Consider the following 6,000-nt stretch of genomic DNA (forward strand, 5'->3'; position numbering starts at 1 on the left):
ACAATGATGCATTTGCTTATTTATTTATAACCAGCATTAAATAGGCATTTTTTAAAATAAACAAAGCTTATTAATTACTCTGGACCAATTAATTGGTGCAGTAAAAACTATAAAATAATTTGGCGAGGAATCTAAACTCTACATGCCTTTGCTACTGATTAAAGTTACTTATGTGATGTAAAGTTAAAGCAAGATACATAATTTAGGTGTAGGTAAGTTAAGTACAAACGAGACAAAAAAGATATGGAGGTAACAACAGTATATCACTTGACGGAGTTGACGAAAGGGATTTATAATGATGTCATTGTATCTGGCTTTCTTTAAGAAATATCAGCCGCCGGCCACCATATACAATGAAAAGCAACAACCTGTTCTTAAACTAAATTCGTAAAAACACTCGCTTTGAAAAGCCGCGGTGAGGAACAATACGTTTAAAATAACGAATTTGATTTTTATTAATTGAACTGCCAATCGAGCAATCATGCAGCGGCGAGAGCGTCGCAATCGCCATACATCTGCCCCCATTTATTAATACCTCCACAATAAAACATTTGAAACACGTTCTTGTGAATCAATACTCACGTTGCCGATATGAATTATTTATATATTTTATTGTCGCTTTATCGCGTGCATCTCAGATCTCGGCCTCTGGCGGCGGATACCGCGTCCGCCTCTCTTGAAATAATAATCAGAACATAATTTTATTTTTGACAAATAAGTGGTCAGCGCTGGGTGCAGCCGGGTTTTTGCGGCACCCGTCCTGATGCCTCGGATGCCGGGACCCCCACTTTACCGTCTGAATATACATACATAAAACGATACTGTCGGTATTTCGGTCACTTGTAATTGTCCCACATGAATGCAGCGCAATCATAGTGCTGAGGAATCTCACGGCCGTATACATTTAGCTTTCAAATAGCTTAGACTGGAGCTGAATATTTTTGTGGAGTTTTTTCAGAAGAAGCTTTTAAAAGCTCAAAACTTAGATTAATTCTTATTTTCACGAGAACTCTATATGACTGTAAGAATACATAGGTAGTACGTACCTTCTGTTCATAATGATTTATGCTAGCGTACACAGATACGGTATCTACATTGTGGCGCCGTCCGCGATCAAGTCCTACTTAAAAAACCTTTACTCTGTGTTAAGCGACTACCTCATTATATCATGTCATCTACATAAATACATACCCGATAAACATGCGTCTCAGGATTCGGCCCACTTGACTTAATGGGAGCTCATTGTCAATCGGCTGTCAATGCCGGTCATGAGATATGCAAAATGGATAAACGCCTCTTACCCGCAGAGCGACACGTCCGCGTCAGCGCCTCGCTCTCGGCGGCATAATATCTAAAGAATATACAAATTATACTACCGTGCCCTCTCCCGCATTTTTACATTCTGCACCATAAAAGCCTCATTCGTTTAAGTAAACCTTTATGCATGTTTACGCTCAAATGGTAAAGAGAAATTATTTCAGCGATTCCCTATCTGCGTTTTTATCAAAGCTTGCCTTTTAACAAGTGTCCCTGACAGATTGCCGTGTGTGGCTGGGACGGCCGCGAAGTATTTTAATTAATGCCACACCAGGGCACATAAATTTCCAGGCCATCGTGCTGATTAAGGCTTTCGGCGTCGGCGCATCGCAGATTGCCCGTGCAGCCTTTCATAAATTCTTCCTCGATTGCTGCGTATCCTACTTTTCATTGTGAATTTCGCTTTATGTTTATAAAAATAAAATTTAATATCTTACGTTATCGCTGCCTACTCTACATGAATAAACATTATGACTTTTGATTGATCATCTTTTCTACCGAAAGGCGGAATATCAATCTTCACTCGTTTCATTACGGTTTGTAATAAGGTAGTGAGATCAGTAAAATGTAGAGTTTGTCTGATCTTAGAAAGTAGATTTGTAACGTACTTAGATGTAGACAAACTCTACATTTTACTTGTTTCAAAAAATCATTTCAATCTCAATCTCAAATCAAATTATTCTAATAACATTGCAACAATAACAAGGCTAAATACAGTACGTTATTTTTAAATTTTTCAGAGTTTTCGACCTACAAAGTATCGCATAACGGGAACAAACCCGTTCAGCCTTTGTAACGTACCCCGTCCGAATCCAAAAGTATCTTTTGCAATGTTGCAATCCTGCACTCGCTCCCGAAACACTGCACCGGGGCAGGAAGGGAGAGCGACGCGCGTGCTGGCACGGCCCGGCATACCGACGCGTGCATTATTCAATATTATATTACCAATAAATTAATGCTCACATTCGGACGACGCCGCACATACTAATGACGACACGCGGCGAGCCGCTTTTTGTCCCACCGCCAAACCCATTCAGCTTTCCATTGATACTGACCAAACAAAAACTCGCCGTTCCTCTTGTGCAACGCACAAACTAAAATTGCGGCTTTTTACCCCACTTTTCGACAAGGACGTGATCGGTTTTTGCTCCGCCGAGGTGAGGCAAGCTTTTAATTGCATTGACAATTGTCCCCAAGTATTTACACAGCGATGTTGAGACAGATATTGACTTGCAATCAACTGGGTTTTTAAATGGTTGTAAAAATAAGGGACGCATTAAGGCGCTGATAAACTAAGACGAAACTGAGAATGCTGCGTAAAGATAAACATAATTAATAACACCTGAAAATACACAAACAACTTCATAAATAAGACTGAATTTATGTTATAACGATTTTACGTGCGCCACTGATATGGCGAAAGCAATTAGTGTTTTACGTGCATTATAAAAATCGAAAAGTATTGTTGCCAGAACCGTTGTTGTAATAAAACTCGAGATAGTCCTTAAAGCCCTGATGAGCCGCTAAATTATGGTCGAAATACGTTATAATAATGTGCATTTACGAAAAAACGGGAATTACAGCGAAGAACATAAACTGTCGGAGCAGTAAATTACCCGACCCACGTCTGGAGTTCAGTATGGAATCGTAATTTTTAACTATCGGCCTGACTTTATTATTTCCATAATCCAATCTCAAACCTTGATTCACGCGATAATACTGACGCTGGCTGAGTGTCTTCCATAAAACGTTTTCCTGGTGTCAATACAGAGATATTTATGAATCACATTTAATTAGTTTATTTATCTTTATTAGTAAGGGCTTAAATGAAATCTAAAAACTTTACTCATAATTCTACATGAAAAAGAATAAAGTGTAACTTACTCTGAACTCGTTACTTACTTGCATGTACCTCATAAATTCAATATCTCCGTGAGGGAGGATGCGGAATTAAATTCCGTCGAGTTTGTAACGAAACAGCATCTGTTCGCGCGTAGCCGTGCGTGTCCTGCCCTCGTCGCTCACGGATTCGCAAATTGACATTAAACTGCACAGCACTGTCTGAATATTAAATTAAATTACTTAACGACATTCCTCGAAAACGTACCGGGTTTTATTGAAATTTTCATCTCATAAGGGAAGCGCATTTCGCCGCCAAAGTAAACACTTATCGAACTTGCTTTTGCGAGGCGTCGAAGATACGTTTGCTAATTTGTGATCGCGCGCGATGTATCATTAGCACTGGCTTGAAATATTTGCCTTGGGCTTTCACAAGTTTCCCAATCGTTGTTTTTCTTGACTTTCATATAATTTAATTTTTTACCTTTGTAACTTTGTAATACAGATGGGATGGGTGACTGTTAAAAATATAAAATTAATATAAAACATTTGATTTCCAGCAATAATCTTCGGTGAAAAACCATTGACCTAGTTACACTCATATGTAGAGCTTTTACTGACTGAGGCGTTACATCAGGTTTGGGTACAAATGTAGGTCTAGTCTAGATAAAAGTCTTTGAAAAACTTGACAAAATTAACTGCTTTAGGTGGAAATTGAGTCCACGACGACGATAGAGAGACGTTCCATATCATTTATTACCTACTCAGTTGTTAACAATAGTCCGTCAAGACAACAACTTTCAGATCACCATTTCAATCGCCATTGTAAAGGTGTTATTCGTTATAACACAGCAAATCGCCAATTAACCGATAAATCCTCAGAAGCAACGGGTTCCATCTAATTGAATTCAACGGTAGCGGATTCGAATTATTCCTGTAAGAAGCAGTCGCGGCCGGCGCCGGCAAATTGCGGTGGCTCCTTTTGTGACGCTCGCCGCGAACATTGCTCGCTGTAATGAGCTCCGATCAATGAGCGTAATTATTTCTTGTATCATTCTTTGATGGCGATGAAAGCGCGCTGTCATAGTCACCCAATTCACCCAAAGCTTTGGGTACATCGCTACTTATTTTACTGAATTGTAAAATGAATTTGTCTTCAGGCAACTGTTCAATAACTACCACAAATAATATTGGATATGGACCTATACATTTAGTATTAAGGCTCTACTATAGTAAAGAAAGAAAGTGGATGTATTATAAGACGTTATGCATAATACCTGCTTTGTATAATTTCGTTAAAAATAGTTTGATAACAGTGACTGAATTTGGAAAACTACTTTTTATTATAACATTAGGTAGGCATGGTGTGAAAATTTGAAGTTTTAACCTTCATGCTAAAAGAAACAAGCCATGTATGATTACGTTTATTGTTGAGCTTTTTACATCAATCGCTTTTGTATGTAAAAAAAGGTTTTATAAAAAGTACAAAAAAGCATAAATAATGATATAATTTAGCCCGACCTCCGATGATGACAGTCAACTGTTATCTTGATCGATACTCGCCGGGATTATTGTTCTTATGACGGCGCCGATACTCATTTGGGGTGTTTTTATTCGCGTTTTTGGCGAATATCCCGGTCCAATTACCGACGCACGCGCAACTAACAATGCGTAACGTGGGCCGTGCGCGCAGCGTCTCTTTAATGGGACCTGAATATAAGCTGCTTTTGACGAGAAAGAACAAGATCTTAAAATAAAAGGCAGGAAAAATAAATTTCTTGAAAACAAAAGACCTGAAAAGCAAGTTTTTGTCTTAATTAATCAGATCGCGCCAAATGACCACCTTGAAAAAAAAATTGTAGAAGATGCTACAAAAGATACTAAGTAGGAAAGTATAAAACCTTAATTACTAATACTTAGTTTTCAATATTTATCCCGTAGCATGAGGTTTATTAATTAATCGAGTAAAGTACCGTGCGCTGGTATTAAATTTTAATACGACTCGAATGTAAATCAGAATTATCGCAAAAAGATGTTTTACATATAAGTAACGTTCGTTCCATTGAGTATTTTATGCGATATGCGTTTAATAAGATGTAAAAACAAAGCCTGAGTATACATCAGTCTTAATGGCATCTTCCGAACCTCGTTAGTAGAGATTTGTAGAGATGCCTCAGTGAATATGAACTGGCATCTTAACTACTCGGTAAGGAGGGTAGTAAATGGCATAAAATATTAGATATTTGTGGTAAATAATGCAGGGCCGGTATAATGATTGGCAAAACTAACTTAAATATTAAGCAAATGACAAGCTCACGACGCTAACTCTCTGGGAACTAAAGGAACGGTTATTATGCTGCATAGTGGAATCATATCTTTTCAGTAATCACTAGGAAGGAATCAGCAAATATCCCAAATCAATTACACAAAGGTTAAAATAGAATCGGAAAAAGAAATCGTTGATTTGGAAATTGAAGTGAAAAGTTTAGAAGGTAGTAAGAGATATCTCAGGAATTTAGGCTTTAAAAAATGAAACAAATTAGTTACTTTACTTCACGTAGGTAGATACTTCATGAAAGGGACTGGCAGATTTTAGTCGAAATTGGAATAAAAGGTACCTTTACCCAGCGGTGGGACACAACAGGCTAAAAAGGGACTAATGACACTCCATCGGCCATCGCTACATTGATTTGATAGAGACTAGTTCGAATCCGGTTGTCCCTCTAGAATATACGAGTTAATGCTAATCCTAACAGTCTAAATTGCCGTGTTTTCCTCAGCACTTTTTCAGACACAGAAGGCTGCAAAATTGTCGCGCGCACAACACTATCCTGTCCACTAAAT

Source organism: Ostrinia nubilalis, chromosome 10 (genome assembly GCF_963855985.1).
Source record: "Ostrinia nubilalis chromosome 10, ilOstNubi1.1, whole genome shotgun sequence".
Classification (NCBI taxonomy): Eukaryota; Metazoa; Arthropoda; class Insecta; order Lepidoptera; family Crambidae; genus Ostrinia; species Ostrinia nubilalis.